The 16567-nt window shown below is 46.8% G+C and overlaps 1 long non-coding RNA gene across 1 annotated transcript in view; it reads left to right on the forward strand.

The window, feature by feature from the left end:
- The window catches only part of LOC147116496 (uncharacterized), a 30883-nt gene extending 15015 nt beyond the window's left edge, over nucleotides 1–15868 (forward strand). Inside the window, exons 4-5 of the long non-coding RNA XR_015078819.1 lie at nucleotides 3939–14271; nucleotides 14431–15868. This is a non-coding gene — a long non-coding RNA (uncharacterized LOC147116496). The remainder of the gene's footprint in view (nucleotides 1–3938; nucleotides 14272–14430) is intronic.
- Nucleotides 15869–16567: the final 699 nt, after the last annotated feature.

Below are 16567 nucleotides of genomic sequence, written 5' to 3' on the forward strand. Positions count from 1 at the left end.
TTGGTTTTTATTTCCCCCCCAAATCAAGTTTTTTTTATTCCCATAACAAAATTTCACTTTGCAGGGATGGCTGTAAGTCTGTAACTAGAAAAATTCCATTTCTCAATAGCATTCTGAGGTGGCAGGGACTTGAAAAATGAGGAAAATAAAGGTAAAGAACAGAGAAAACAGCTAGGAGGTACAAAGAGGAAAGCAATGTAAAGGTAATATTAGATTAGCGTATTTGCATCCATGTACAAACAGAAAAACTTATACACATGGAGGACATAATGACATATTTGGTAATGCATTGTCATCATATTACACATTTCATCTGCCCCTAGAATCTTTTCAACTTTTATACAAAAGAAATTAAAAATATAAAGCTGAAAAAGCCCCCAGAAATTACCCTCCGTGTGAGTGTGAGAGAGTTGGGGTTATAAAAGCTCCCTCTACCTTTTGTATGATGTTGTGTCTGACAAATACTACTCGTCACTGAACATGTCATTTGAGCTCTGAAGCTGGTGACCTCAGCCAGGGTAGCAAGCACAACACAGAGTGGTAGGGAGATACTGAAATGAGACATTTTTGACTCACTTTTCAAAAACTCCCAGCTGCTCATGAAGATGTGAGCAAACACCCACCAGCCTTCTTGCCACAGCGAACAGCTCAGGAGGATGTGATGAGGAGAAACCTTGGGCTAGAAATTCGGCTCCGTAGCACCCGTTTTTTTGGTGCTACGGGTGCCGTTTTCTGTCCAAAATGGCGTCCACGCCATGTGCGTACACTTCTGGTGCGGGCCGCACCGAACGCCATCTTTGTACAGGCCAAACAAGAGGCATCCTTTACCCACGTCTGAAGCAGACGTTAGACCATTAACCTATGCAAATAAGGGGCCTAACCCCTGCTTCCGCTCCCTCTTGCAACTTTGGTTTGTGCCTGAGGCAGCCAGCACCAGTGCTGATTGCCTCGAGGAAAACCAACGTTAAACAGCACGGAATTAAAAGAGGTAAATACTTACCATAACCACCGCCGATCCCGGTCCCGAGATCTCCGACCTCACTCCCAACTCCGGCCCCGGCTTCAACCTCCGAGCACTCCTCCAACAATATTCCGACTGCCGCGATCTTCTTCCCTGACCCCCGACAGCCCTCCGATCGGACTCCCGGGCCCAGCCGTTCCTCCTCCAGATCCCCGCAATCCAACCCAATCACTTACCTGAAAATTGGCGTACGAACCTGTTCGGGCTCCTACCGCAGCGCCATCTACATGATAATGAGTCCCGAGGCCCAAAATCCGGGGCTCCTCGGACCTCCCCATTTGAGCGCGGGCTGTTAGCACTCTGCAGGTAAGGCGCCCAAAAATGGACGCTACCGAATTTCTAGGCCATTGTAAATAAAAGTTTTCTAATTCCTGGCAGGAAAAACTCAGCAGTTCACACGGTAAAATAGCTTTATTAGTGTATTTTAGCCGTGGATAAATTAACAGAATATATAATTACCCATTCCACAAAAATAATTTCTAATATTTGGATAGAAAATTCATATTTAGGTAAATGGTAAGTCATATAAAGAATTAAATGCTGACATTTTTATGGCTTTATTCCTTTAGTGTTGAGATTATAATAAAGTGCTGCAGAAAACCCCCAATTCATTTCAAGTTCCAAAACATTGTTAACCATGAAAAAAAGCTGATCAGACCATTAGGAACTCCTTTTCTGATAATAACATGAACTATCCTTCCCTAATCGATAGAGGGCAGTGTTTCACTAACAGTTACAACACTGGGAATCTGCTTTCGTACAACACTGGGAATCTGTCCAAACACACTGGTAACCTTGGGAGCATAGGATGTTTGGACATGTAAACAAGATCAGTGCTCCAGAATTCAGGGGCATGTCCCTTATGGCCTACGCACCCTGTAATTCAGTAACAGTTGTTAATGCTGTATTACATACATTTTACTAGCAATTCAAACTTCTCAAAACATTCCCAGCGCTCAAAACCGTATTTAAATTATAAATGTGTTACATTGTCTACACTTATTTTAAATACCAGCTTGAGTTTGGCAGCTGAGTATATTTTGTAGCTCTGTGCTTTAAAGTCCAAACTATTTATAGGACGAGAGGGTCATTTGAAAGTATGCAACAACTCTTGACTTCAATAAACACTTTGCACATGGGGAAAATGGAATGCACTTTTGGACGTGCTCGGTTTAATAAGGCTAGCTCCTTATCCCTGTCTGTCTCCACATACACAGAGGGAGGCGAATGGTGGCAGTCAGTTAAATGAAAATGCTGGAAATTCGCAGCAGGTCAGGCAGCATCTGTGTAGAGAGAAACATAGGGTTAATGTTTCTTGACTCTACAACTGTTCAACATTAATTTGTGGATGAGCCAAAACATCTCCAGCTTAACATTGCCAAGACCAAAACCACCCTACTGGTCTTCCACCAGAAACGTCAGCTTCACTTCAAATTGCTTGCTGTTGGGAGGAGATGGAGTTTCTGGGCCTCAGTGTACATTCAGCTCGCATTCACTGGTTCTCAATGTTTAGTTTGGATCTAGAACAAACCCAAGCCGGTCCCAATGAACTTGGCCGACGTCAACAGGTCTTTGGTGTTCCTTCGTATCATTTTTAAGTGTTTTTTCTTAAACCTCAACTTTAACTGAATGCATTTTCCACTGTATACAGAAATGAAACAGGAAAAATTATGCCTCTGGAAGATAATGTTTTTGCTGTAAAGAAACCAGCAAAGAAAATTTAATTTATTATCAATTTAATATGACTTATTCTGCAGACCTTCAACTCCGTTTAGCTGAAAAGGAAGTTGTGTTTTGGTTCACATTGTTTTCAGTGAGGAAGTTAATGGGTGTGTCACAAGAAGAAACATTTCAGCGGGTTATGATGTAATGGCATTTCACAAGGGTTGTGAGTAATATAATTAAGGATCAAACCAGAATGATTGGGAAATTGTTTGAGAGCAAAGCAGTTCTTTAATACATGGGATCACATTCCTGCAGAGAAACATGAGCTGCTAAACTTAAATGTCTAACTTCTCTACCTTCTTTGTGTTGTGTGCTCTGATCACCACTACCTCTGTAATATATACAACATTGTTACTAAAAATGTAAGTGATATATAAAACTTACTGCACTTACAATATTTTCAGCTGTTAAAATACACACTCAGCTAATTTGATGAACAAACTAGTACATTTAGTACAAGTAGGTGCAGAGCAAATGTACTATAGAAATTAAATTAAACCTATTGCAACTTCACCATAGAAAATCTCACAGAGGAATTGGAATGGCCCTTCCATTTTGTTCTGGATTTAACCATCAGGTGATGCGTAGACTGACTAAAAGGATTGTGCAGCTGTCGATGCATTAATAGTACAATTCCTACGCAAAGCATCACTGAGAATTGCAATGTATCATGTCCAGATGTGTACATTTTGAAGACTGGATTATAAATTACAAATTCTTCTCTGACACAGTTTGGCACAATATAAAGATGATGGCATTAGCTGTCAGCTAAAGCAAATACAGTTCTGGCTGTTTAATTTGTCATCGGATGTCACCTGCCAGGGACTAGCTTCTGTGCTGAAATGTTTCTGGATGCCAACAGATAATAGAGAGCCTCCTAGAACTGAAGAGACAGTTCTATTACATTTGCACCAACATTAAATAGACTTTTTGTTACGATTACAGCACAAAAAGAACAATGCTTTACACCCTTCCCCTGTCCAGACTTGTAGCAGCACCAATTCCTGCTTCATTGCTCAGCATATGAAATCATACACAATCATGGATTAAGGTTGTGATTTTCCAACACTGTTTGCAACCAATTCTCCCTGGTGCTTCACGTACTGTGTGTGCATGACTGAAATTCCATCTGTATATGGGCAAGCATGTCTTTGAACCTTGTGCACGTACTAAATACTGGTTTGTATTGTAGTAGAGGTGACCACACCGACAAGAAAAGCAGTGATTTGCTTCTACCCAAAATTACATTATTGAGAAGGGAAGCATGACTTTGGACCGAAGGTAAACAACAGTACTGTGGCGTACCATTCCAGGAATGACCTGCAAAACAAAATACAAAGTGGCTGATTTTCATCTCCATTATGGTCCAAAACTGAGCACATTCAGTAGTGACATGTTCCGCCTGATCTCCACCTATTTTCAGCCCAGTTGGATTTCTCGGTTGGGTCTGGAGCTGGTTTCCGATGCTCCGTTCTGAAACAGATCGGAGCTTCATTAGCATAGACAAAAGTTGGTAGGAACATTCTTCATGCCATTTCCTGGCATGTAGGACACCAAATTAGATAGAATATACAGCAGAGAAACAGGCCATTCAGCCCAACCAGTCCATGCTGGCATTTATGCTCTACTCATGCCTCCTCCCATCCTCCCTCATCTAACTCTAGCCGCATAACCCTCTCTTCCCTTCTCCCTCATATGCTTATCTATCTTCCCTTTAAATGCATCTATACTATTTGCCTTAACTATTCCCTGTGGCAGCGAGTTCCACATTCTCACCACTCTCTGGGTAAAGAAGGTTCTTCTGAATTCTCTGTTTGATTTCTTGGTGTCCATCTCATAATTGATGGCCTCTAGTTTTGCTCTTCCTCCACAAGTGGAAACACTCTCTCTGTGTTTACTCTATCAAAACCTTTCATAATTTTTAAAGACCTCTATTAGGTCATCCCTCAGCAAGAGAAAAGAGACCCAGCCTGTTCATCCCTCCTGATAGGTTTCACCTTGCAGTTCTGGTAGCATCCTTGTAAATCTTTTTTGCACCCTCTCCAGTGCCTCTATATCCTTTATGTAATATGGCGACCAGAATTGCACACAGTACTCCAAGGGTGGTCAAACCAAGGTTCAATACAAGTTTAGCATAACTTTTTTTAAATTCGTATTTGGGACGTGGGCGTCGCTGGCAACGCCAGCATTTATTGCCCATCCCTAATTGCCCTTGAGAAGGTGGTGGTGAGTCACCTTATTGAACCGCTTAAATCCGTGTGGTGAAGTTACTCCCACAGTGCTGTTAGGGAGGGAGTTCAGGATTTTGACCCAGCGATGATGAAGGATCGGCGATATACTTCTAAGTCAGGATGGTGTGTGACTTGGAGGGGAATTTGGAGGTGGTGGTGTTCCCATGCGCCTGCTGCCCTTGTCCTTCTAGGTGGAAGAGGTCGCGGGTTTGGGAGGTGCTGCTGAAGAAGCCTTGGCGAGTTGCTGCAGTGCACCTTGTAGATGGTACACACTGCAGCCACAGTACGCCGATGGTGGAGGGAGTGAATGTTTAAGGTGGTGGATGGGGTGCCAATCATGCGGGCTGCTTTGCCCTGTATGGTGTCGAGTTTCTTGAGTGTTGTTGGAGCTGCACTCATCCAGGCAAGTGGAGAGTATTCCATCGCACTCCTTACTGTGCCTTGTAGATGGTGGAAAGGCTTTGGGGAGTCAGGAGATGAGACACTCGCCACAGAATACCTAGCCTCTGACCTGCTCTTGTTGTATTTATGTGGCTGATCCAATTAAGTTTCTGGTCAATGGTGACCCCCAGGATGTTGATGGTGGGGAATTTGGCGATGGAAATACCGTTGAATGTCAAGCGGAGGTGGTTAGACCTTTGCTTGTTGGAGATAGTCATTGCCTGGTACTTCTGTGGCACAAATGTTACCTGCCACTTATCAGCCCAAGCCTGAACGTCATCCAGATCGTGTTGCATGCGGGCATGGATTGCTTCATTATCTCTACTTATTCTCTACTTTTCAATTCTATCCCTCTAGAAATAAACCCTACTGCTTGGTTTGCTTTTGTTATGGACTTATTGACCTGCATTGCAACTTTTAGTGATTTGTGTATTTGTACTCTCAGATCCCTTTGCTCCTCTACCCCATTTAGATTCTTATTTTCCAAGTAATATGTGACCTCTTACCAAAATGTAATACCTCACACTTATCGATGTTGAAATTTATTTGCCAATTATATGCCCATTCTGAAAGTTTATTAATGCCTTCCTGTAATTTGTTGCAGTCCTCCTCAGTGTTGACTATCCCTCCCAATTTTGTGTCATCTGCAAATTTTAGAAATTATGTTTTTGATTCCAAAGTCTAAGTCGTTGATATAAATTGTGAACAATAGTGGTCCCAGCACTGATCCTTGTGGGACCCCACTTCCCACCTTCTGCCACTCTGAATAGCTACCCTTTACCCCTACATTCTGCTTTCTGTCTTTCAACCATCTAGTTATCCATTCCGCATGCTCTGACCTTATTCATTAGTCTATTATGTGGTACCTTATCGAACGCCTTTCAGAAATCTAGATATATTACATTTACTGAATTACCCTTGTCTACACTCTGTTACCTCTTCAAAGAATTCAGTGAGGTTGGTCAAGCAAAACTTTCCCTTTTGAAATCCATGTTGCCTATTCATTATTACACTTTTTGGTTTCTAGATGTTTTTCTATTTTCTCCATTAGTAGGGATTCCATTATTTTTCCTGCTACCGATGTTAAGCTGACTGGTCTATAGTTCCCTGGACATGTTCTATCTCCCTTCTTAAATATAGGTATAATGTTAGCATGTAACTCGCACTGAGGAAACCTGGCAAGCACAGTTGCTAGGGACTGGCTGCTCAGATGGATGTTCATGTAGATGCCACTGAATGGAAAGGTAAATGCTTCTAGACCATTTCCAAGCCATTTTGTTTGTTTTTTTCTGCTGGCACTTAGTTTCCATTCATTATTTATTTTACTTTTTAGTGCTAGCACCATTACCAACACTAACAGGTTTCTGAATGGGAGTCCTCCAAGCCATTTAGGTCAGCCTGTCTGACAGATGCTTCCCACCAGCATTCACAGACATAGGTGAAATTACTTCACTTTGGCAGATGTACTGCTGGTGAATGAAGGCTGCTTGCCCCAAAGGAAGCTGTGAGAGAGGACCCCTGATGCTATTGCTAAAATATATGAATGCTTCTGAGTTACGTGTGTCAGCCATGGCTCAGTTGGTAGCACTCTCGCCTCGGAGTCAGAAGGATGTGGGCTCAAGTACAACTCCAGAGAGCTGAGCACAAAAATCTAGGCTGACACTCCAGTACAGTACTGAGGGAGTGCTGCACTGTTGGAGGTGTCGTCTTTCGGATGAGATGTTAAACTGAGGCCCCGTCTGCCCTCTCGGGTGGATATAAAAGATCCCATGGCACTATTTCGAAGAAGAGCAGGGGAGTTAGCCCCGGTGTCCTGGCCAATATTTATCCCTCAATCGACATCACTAAAACAGATTATCAGGTCATTATCACATTGCTGTTTGTGGGACCTTGTGTGCAATTTGGCTACCGTGTTTCCTACATTACAACAGTGACTACACTTCAAAAAAGTACTTAATTGGCTGTAAAGCACTTTGGGATGTCCGGTGGTCATGAAAGACACAATATAAATGCAAGTCTTTTTTTTTCTTTATATGTGATTGTCAATCTTGAGGCGGTACTGTCTGAAAGATGTTCCAGGCTGATTAAGAGCCAGTGTTGCCTGTTTGGCTAAACCTGCAAAGATGCCACCAACTATTTCTGCAGGTTCTGGTACATCTACCTGCCAATGATCATGAGGACCAATTTTCTGACAGTGTGGGGCAGCAGAGAGATAGATGCCGAGCTGTGCAAGAGGTCCTGGGGCTATCATGCAACATCAAGCTGGCACATGCAGGAACAGTCATGATCAGCTGTGGCCTGAAACGTGGCTCTAACTCCTTGCAGGCATACTGCAATGCTGACCTTTAGGGATGGTATTGTAGACTGCTAGAGGGCTACTCTCCTCACAAGCACCTCGTGCAAAGCCATTTGACTTCAGCAGTCATCAATGAGGGTGTTGAATGCTGGGCTGATCGTCACTTGTCTGCAGGCTCCTGCTTCATTTAGGATTTCCCTCTATTTTTGCCTGCCACTTTTTAATCCCGCTTCAACCTTGGGAAAGGCGGCTAATGTGGTGAGAATTGTTGTCCCCTTGTTGTGACACTCACTTGATGGCCGCCATCTGTTTAAATTTCACTCACGCAGTTTTCCTCTTCCACCAGTCGTGTGCTTCCTGGACCCATCTGCATCTGCACCTGGTGCTGTGCATATAATACAAATGAGTTCCATCGGAGAATTGAGTGCTACTAGCACTTGACCTTTTTAGATGGGATTTACATCAGTTCTTAAATATTTAGGGGTGAATTTCCACAGGATGTTCTCCTGCTCATCCGCTGTAACTTCTGTGGAAGAGCCACGGAAACTGCATTGACGTTATTTTTCTGGGGTTTCTGCGGCTCTTCCACTGAAGTTATGCCATGGCTGGAAATATTCACAATTAGCTTTACTAGATCGGAAATTCTTGCCCACAGCAGAGTTTCATCCCCTGGAGCAGCAGCATCATCAGAGAGGAGCTGGGAACAGCAGTGATTTCATCCAGGTTAGGTTCCTGTTAGTCTGCAGGAATGACTAAGCGGTAGGCAAGAGATTTCCCCAGAGAGATGGGTGTATAAATGGAAGGGGAAAAATCAGCAAACAAAGTAATCTGTGTCATTCTTTTGCACAAAGCAGCGGGGAGGGGAGAAGGGTGTTTGCAAGAACTGAGGGAGGAGGAGGTCCCAGCATTAACAGAGCAGTGAGGGGGAGGAAAGCCACCATGAAGTAACATAGAAACATAGAAGATAGGAGCAGGAATAGGCCATTCGGCCCCTCAAGCCTGCTCCGCCATTCAATGCGATCATGGCTGATCATCCAAATTCAGTACCCGGTCCCTGCTTTCTCCCCATACCCCTTGATCCCTTTAGCCTTAAGAAATATATCCAACTCCTTCTTGAATATATTTAATGTATTGGCCTCTACAGCCTTCTGCAGTGGTAAAGAATTCCACAGGTTCACCACTCTCTGGGTGAAGAAATTCCTCCCCATTTCTGTCCTAAATGGCCTACCCCTTATCCTTAGACTGTGACCCCTGGTTCTGGACTCCCCGACCATCGGGAACATCCTTCCTGCATCTAGTAAGGGAGGAAGGTACCGGTATGAACTGGGGAGAGGGGGAGCAGAAAACCAGCCTGAATTGAGGGAAGAGGAGGAGGAAGGGTGGCAGCATGAAGCGAGTGGGAAGGAGAAAAACGCAAAAAAATGCCATTGCACCTCTGACAGCTTGAACTGAGGGGAGAGTTAGAATGCCATGAACTACAGGGAAGGGGGATTGCTACCACATCACTGTGACAACCATCTAAACAATTGGATACAGCGACAGATACTATCAATATATATCCACAATAACCCCAATTTCCTAGAGAAAATCACAGCAATTCCTGCCACAATCTTTCACTTTTTGAGTGATGGATTATTGCGACAAGTTCATGCCTCACTCCAGCTTTAAGCCTTCCTTCCACTGAAGCCTGTCTCAGTGCTTTAGCTCCAGAATGGGGTCATAAGTGTTAATGGGTTGAGACGTTTGGTCAACTTCAAGACCAGCAGATGAACTGATTTGCCGAGCACTGTTCCTGTTGCTTCTAAATATCAAAGTGGAAAAGCAGCAGGATCAGTGCTCTGGAAATCAACTGATCTGCTGGTTCAGATACTAACTGAGTCTGTAGACTCTCCTAAAGCTTACGCTACAGACCCATAGCACCCCCACTATGTCCTCAACTAGAATGCTTCCTGGACCCTCAAATGTAAATAGATTAATGTCGCAAAAGCTGCCCCTTCCCCAGCTTCCTTCCATATTTGACCTCGGGCCTTAATCTGCTCCCTCCCTACTTCAATATTCTTCCTGGGACCTTGCTGCACTCTCTCCCCATTCCAGCTTTGGGCCCTGCTGTACATTCTCTTTGCACCAGCATTGGGCCTCAAGTCCTGCTGCTGCTTTCAAGCTCTAGGACCAGCCTGCTCCCTTTAGCCCTGGGACTCACTTCGTCCCTGTCCCAAATTCAAAATCTATAGTGTCCTGACTCCAGACCTCAGACCCCTGCTCCCGGTCAGGCCCATGTTCCCAGTTTCCTTCTCTCCCACATGTGCCAGTACTGTCAGGGCCACAGTTTCCAAAGTAGATGCACTTCTCTGATTCCAGAACCCAATAACCCCTGCTTCCTCTGAACCCAGGCTCCAACGCACTGTTTCACTGGTCCATGTGTATATTGCGGCACCTGCCTAACAACCTGGCCCTGACTAATCTCTGCCAGTACCTGCCTGGCCCAGATCTTTATTTCCAACCAACTATACTTTGGCACTTATTTTAAACCCAGCCTTTAAAAATGGTAAAAGGAACAAATTCAGTAAATCAGTAAAGAAACATCTATAGAAGCCATACGGAATCAGTGAGAGGATGTACAGAAGAGAGAAGAGACAGAGGGAAAGACAGACTTACAGAAAGTGGGTGAAAACATGTTGGACTCAAATAGAGGTTGGGAGGTGACAATGAAAGTATATGACAGTCTTACCGAAAAAGAGTCACATATAGAAAGAGAGAGAATGAATTTCAGACAGCTACAGGGAACAAAAGTATTTTGTCTGTGAGCAACACCACAGAACATCAACTAGTTAGTGTTTGAAATCCAAATATAACAAATGATCTCGGGAGGGGATCATCAGCCAGAATTCCGGCTCCTAATCTCCATCAAGTGAGCTCTTTTGGTTACCTGTCCTAATATCTCAGAGAAGTGTAGAAAAAATAGGATAATAATAGTAGGGGATTTCAACTTCCCCAATATTAACTGGGATAGTCAGAGTGTGAAAGGCTCAGAGGGTGCGGAATTCTTAAAATGCATCCAGGAGAGCTTTTTGAGCCAGCATGTAGAAAGTCCGACAAGAGAGGGGACGGTACTGGATCTAATTCTAGGGAATGTAGCCAGGCAAGTGGTAGAAGTGTCAGTAGGAGAGCATTTTGGTGACAGTGGCCATAATTCAGTGAGATTTAAGGTAGTCATGGAAAAGGACAAAGATGGACTGGAAATAAAGGTTCTAAATTGGGGGAAGGCCAATTTGAATATGATAAGGCAGGAAATGCCAAAGTGGACTGGGATCAGCTACTTGTAGGAAAATCCACATCAGAGCAATGGGAGTCTTTCAAAAAGGAAATAGAGAAAGTACAATGCCAACATGTTCCCGTAAAGGTCAAGAGTGGGACCAACAAGCCCAGGGAACCCTGGATGTCAAGGGATATACAAGAATGGATTAGGAAAAAAAGGGAGGCTTTTGGCAGATACAAAGGACTAAAAACAGTGGAAGCCCTAGAGGAGTATAGAAAGTGCAGGGGGGTACTTAAAAAAGAAATTAGGAGAGCAAAGAGGGGGCATGAAAAAACACTGGCAGGCAAAATAAAGGAAAATCCCAAGGTGTTTTATAAGTATATTAAGGGCAAGAGGATAACCAGGGAAAGAGCAGGGCCCATTAGGGCCCAAAGTGGCAATCTGTGTGTAGAGCCGGAAAATGTAGGTGAGGTTTTAAATGAATATTTTGCATCTGTGTTCACTATGGTGAAGGGTGATGTAGGCATAGAAATCAGGCAGGGGGATTGTGATACACTTGAACAAATTAGTATTGAGAGGGAGGAGGTACTAGCGGTTTTAGCAGGCTTAAAAGTGGATAAATCCCTAGGCCCTGACGGGATGTATCCCAGGCTGCTGTGTGAGGCAAGAGAGAAGATTGCAGGGGCTCCGACACAAATTTTCAGAACCTCTCTGGCCACAGGGGAGGTGCCAAAGGACTGGAGAACAGCTCACATTGTACCATTGTTCAAGAAGGGTAGTAGGGATAAACCAGGGAATTACAGGCCAGTGAGCCTAACATCAGTGGTAGGGAAATTATTGGAAAAAATTCTGAGGGACAGAATTAGTCTCCACTTGGAGAGGCAGGGATTAATCAGGGATAGTCAGCATGTCTTTGTCAGGGGGAGATCATGTCTGACCAATTTGATTGAATTTTTCGAGTGGGTGACTAGGTGTGTGGATGAGGGTAGGGCAGTTGATGTAGTCTACATGGACTTCAGTAAAGCTTTTGACAAAGTCCCACATGGGAGACTGGTCAAGAAGGTAAGAGCCCATGGGATCTAGGGCAATTTGGCACATTGGATCCAAAATTGGCTTAGTGGCAGGAGGCAGAGGGTAATGGTCGAAGGTTGTTTTTGTGACTGGAAGCCTGTGTCCAGTGGTGTACCGTAGGGATCGGTGCTGGGTCCTTTGCTGTTTGTAGTGTACTTTAATGATTTAGATATGAATGTAGGAGGTATGATCAGTAAGTTCGCAGATGACACGAAAATTGGTGGAGTGGTAAATAGCGAGGAGGGAAGCCTCAGGCTACAGGACGATATAGATGGGATGGTTAGATGGGCAGAACAGTGGCAAATGGAATTTAACCCTGAAAAGTGTGAGGTGATGCATTTTGGGAGGACTAACAAGGCAAGGGAATACACAATGAATGGTAGGACCCTAGGAAGGACAAAGGATCAGAGGGACCTTGGTGTGCGTGTACATAGATCCCTGAAGGCAGCAGGACAGGTAGATAAGGTGGTTAAAAAGGCATATGGGATACTTGCCTTCATTAGCCGAGGCATAGAATATAAGAGCAGGGAGGTTATGATGGAGCTGTACAAAATACTGTGTGCAGTTCTGGTCGCCACACTATAGGAAGGATGTGATTGCATTGGAGAGGGTGCAGAGGAGATTCACCAGGATGTTACCTGGGCTGGAGTGCTTCAGCTATGAAGAGAGACTGGACAGGCTGGGGTTGTTTTCCTTAGAGCAGAGAAGGCTGAGGGGGGACCTGATTGAGGTGTACAAAATTATGAGGGGCATAGATAGGGTAGATAGAAAGGAACTTTTCCCCTTAGTAGAGGGGTCAATAACCAGGGGGCATAGTTTCAAGGTCAGGGGCAGGAGGTTTAGAGGGGATTTGAGGAAAAACTTTTTCACCCAGAGGGTGGTTGGAATCTGGAACTCACTGCCTGAAAGGGTGATAGAGACAGGAACCCTCACAACATTCAAGAAGCATTTAGATGAGCACTTGAAATGCCATAGCATACAAGGCTACGGACCAAGTGTTAGAAAATGGGATTAGAATAGACAGGGCTTGATGGCCGGCACGGACACGATGGGCCAAAGGGCCTCTTTCTGTGCTGTATAACTCTATGGCCTAGAAATTGGGTATAGCCCCGCTGGAGGCGTTAGGACTGGCGCTGCGCAAAGTTTATAGCCAGACGAAACTTATCGCTGCCTGGCGAGATATTGGGTTGCATCGCCCCCAAAGGGGATTGAGGCGCTAACTCAGACGTTGCACGGGGCTCCTAAGGCGCAAAAGTTCAGGCGCTACCCAATATCGGCGCGGACGGGCGCAGCGCAGGTGATCTCAATTACCGGAAACCGCGAGACTTCCAGGCACCGGCCGGCTCTTAAAGGGGTGGGTCAGTCAGCCTGAGCTGCTACACTCAACGCCCTGTAGGCCTCAGAATCGGCGCTCGCCCTTCTCTGGTGCAACAAGCTTGGTGAGGATGGAGAAGGTGAGACAGAAAGCAGAGTGCTTCAGCACTGAGGCCCTGGACCACTTGGTGTCTGCAGTTGAGCGCCGTCGAGATGTTCTGTATCCTGACAATGGCAAGAGGCCGAATCAAAAGGCTTACCGGCGATCTTGGAGGGAGGTTTCTCAGAGGGTCAACTCCAACAGCTTGGCGACCAGGACCCCTGTTCAGTGCAGGAAGAAATTCAACGACCTCACTCGGGTCGTTAGGGTGAGTGTTGGTTATGCAAACTTCTGATTCCCTCCATCTGCACCTAACTTCGAGGACCCTGTTGCCATGATACCCCAATGGCCATCTGTCAGCAAGCACCCATGGCCCTTTCTGGGCACACACATGGACATTTCTCTCAAGGCATCATGTAAGGGCCCTTGCACCATGGGGGGCATGAGATGATCTCTCAAGGCCACATGTAAGGGCCCTTGCACCATGGGGGGGGCATGAGATGATCTCTCAAGGCATCATGTAAGGGCTGTTGCACCATGGGGGGCATGAGATGATCTCTCAAGGCATCATGTAAGGGCTGTTGCACCATGGGGGGCATGAGATCATCTCTCAAGGCATCATGTTACAGAACTTCCCCTTCTTTCCCCTGCAGTCCAAGCTGGCGACGATGCGGAGGGAGCAGCGTCGAACCGGTGGCGGACCTCCACAAGTCGTCACTCTGATGGATCTCGAGGAGAGAGTGCACCAGATTCTTGGAGGACGTCTGTCTGGTCCTGTAACCTCTGCAGCTGCCGACCCCATTTCCGACAGCGAGGGTAAGGCTCTCTCCTTTTTCAGCTGTTTCCTTCCACTTGGTCCCCCCGCCAGCATGCTTCCTCAGTGTGCAGCCATGTCAGAGCCTTGCCGCAATCTGCCATGCCTTTCCGCCAACCTGTCCTTTTGCTAAAGCCACTCTTCCACCTCCCTGCTTTCAGATGATGCATCACGAACTGGGGATCGACGCCCTGAAGCTGCCAGTGCCAGTGCCTCCGGAGTTGAGGATCAGGAGGAAGCCGGCCCATCCGCTCCAATCTCAGAGGAGCATACACATGTACAGACTGGGGATAGTAGTTCCCTGGAGGGGAGGGGGGGGCTCTGATGATCAGGCAGTTGCCGGACCAAGCGGCATGCAGCAACGCAAGGTGGGTAGGCAAGTTCGGCCACCGTCTCCCCGGAGGGCAAGGCAGGTAGTGATGAGTGCTGCACAGAGTGCAGAGGAGGTGCGTCGCCTGGCTGAAATGAGCACCCAGGCCCGGCTCAGGCACACTGAGCTGATGGCTGCAGTGGGGAAGGACGCCTCAGTCAATAGATTCACTAGCAAAGAGTGTGTTGGACTTCGGGGCAACAATGGAGAGTACTCTCCAGGGCTTCAGGGCAACAATGGACAGGACTCTCCAGGGCTTCAGGGCAACAATGGACAGGACTCTCCAGGGCTTTGGGGCAACAATGGAGAGGTCTGTCGAGGGCTTTGCACCAACAATGGAGAGGACTGTCCAGGGCTTCGAGGCCACTATGGAAAGGACTGTTCAGGGCTTCGGACAATCCCTGGAAAGGTCTGTCCAGGGCTTGTCCGAGGCAGTGGAGCGGTCAGCACCGGCCTTGTCCGAAGCAATGGAAAGAACTGTCCAGGGCTTCTCCGAAGCACTGGCACCTGGCTCACAGGTCCTCACTGCTGCCACGCAGTCACTTGCCGGCCTCGTCCACACCCAGATTGAGGCAACGCGAACTCTCACTGCAGCCACCCTATCTGCCTCAGCTAGGATCACCCCGGGCCCTTCCAGTACCACACGAGGCCAGAGTTCAGTGGAGCAGTCGCTTGTGGCGGTGGAGCCGAGCCGGTCCCCTCCGAGAGCCAGTGTGTCGTCCGACCGTGGTGCAGGTGTCCTCTCTCGGCAGGTGACCATTGCTCATGCCACCGCTGGAACGTCTGCAGCCCAGCTGCCACCCCCTGCAGTTCACACTGCTTCCAGCCATGGCCAGATCAAGCAGCCAGCCTCCGCACCCTCCAAGCCCAGAGATCGTCCAGGCCGTCCATCAGGGGCTTCTGCGCTTCCAGACAGTCAGCAGGCGTCCCCCAGCCTTCACCCCACCACTGGGGTTCAATTACGTAGGAGCAGCAGGGAGGGAAGGGGCCGAGCGCGAAAGAGAAGTGGTTCTCCATCAAGGGGCCAGCAGTAGAGGGAGGTCCTGAGATGTTTGTTTGGCCAAACTCAAGGAGACCCTCACCTGTTGGAATTGTTGGGAAAAGTTTGTTCAGTTTGGTGGCTTTGCCGAAGAGTTTATTGTTATTTTGTTTGTTATGGTTTCTGTTGACATGACGTTGTTTTGCTGTAAGGAAAGATTTTTGTGACAATAAAGAGAAGTTTAAATGTGCTAAGGTGTACGTGAATAATTACAGTGATGCTGGCCTTCAGATGCTTTCTAACATCCAAAGTGCGCAGCAGTTAAGACACTCATCATTCCGCCAGAGGGGCCTCGAGACGACTCCTCATGAGCCAGTGACGGATGTCCCTTCCACTTTCAGGAGCCTTTCCATCTTCCTCCTCCTGCTCCTCCTCCTCCTCCTCCTCCTCCGCCTGCTTCTCCAGGGTCAGAGGGAAGGTGATGAATTGACGCCTTCTCCTATAAAGGGCAGCTGTAACTTGCCGGATGCAGCAGTGGACTGCAGCCTGAGAGATAATCGCGATGTCCCCAATGGCTCACTGAAAGGATCCGTTGCCATAAAAATTGAGGCCAACAGTCAGTTTAGCGGCCACCGACAGAGAGGTCATGCACCGTTGACGCGGCTGCAGATCCTCAGTAAGCAGGTGGCACAGCTCAGTAACAACGTCCATCCCGATTCGGAGCCTTCGCACACACTGCTCCTCCGACATGTCAAGGTATGACCCCTAAAGACCCTCGCAGCATACCCTCGGATTGGGCAACCTCCATTGCCCCTCCTCCTTCTGGCCAATCCCGGCCCTCCCGTCATCTTTCTGCCCCTTCATAGTGTTCGGCCAGGAGCCCGTCGCCCTCCAAAGCATCTCCCATTCCGATGCCAGTTGGTCAGACGGCTGTTAGGTCTAGTGCTCC

The sequence above is a fragment of the Somniosus microcephalus genome, chromosome 6, assembly GCF_052327205.1.
Source record: "Somniosus microcephalus isolate GS21.2 chromosome 6, FLI_Smic_1.0, whole genome shotgun sequence".
Taxonomy (NCBI): domain Eukaryota; kingdom Metazoa; phylum Chordata; class Chondrichthyes; order Squaliformes; family Somniosidae; genus Somniosus; species Somniosus microcephalus.